This window comes from Dendropsophus ebraccatus, chromosome 1, assembly GCF_027789765.1.
Source record: "Dendropsophus ebraccatus isolate aDenEbr1 chromosome 1, aDenEbr1.pat, whole genome shotgun sequence".
Lineage (NCBI taxonomy): Eukaryota > Metazoa > Chordata > Amphibia > Anura > Hylidae > Dendropsophus > Dendropsophus ebraccatus.
The window spans coordinates 25,668,869-25,669,361 of NC_091454.1; positions in this window are offsets into that span (position 1 = coordinate 25,668,869).

Consider the following 493-nt stretch of genomic DNA (forward strand, 5'->3'; position numbering starts at 1 on the left):
ACGATGTCCATACAGCCCATGTTAAACGATTTTGGGGCCGTGTAAAAGGCTCATTAAACAAGCGCCGATCTAGCAGATCAGCACTCGTTTACAGTTATTATCGGGCCATGTAATAGTACCCTAATAAGACTCCATATACCCATTTAATGATCTCCTCAAAGGAAGCACATTACTCCCCTAGTCCCACATGTAGTACTGACGAGAAGCAAGTGCCCTGAAGCAGCTGCTTGTATATATTGGAGGAGATTCAGGATCGGCATATAATCCTAATCATTCTTTAAGGCTTTTTACAGATTGAACATTGATTGTGAGGGAAGCTTCCTCCAGTAGGTGGCACTGTAAAGCTAATTTTTCCTTGCATATGGTGCCCAACAAAAAAAAAAATTCTATGGCTTCTTCATGCACAACTCTATGTTCCAAGATTAAGAAAATCCAGGCTTTATTTCCCCATAAATAATTGAGCACAATAATGGGTACAACAAGTAAACCAAAG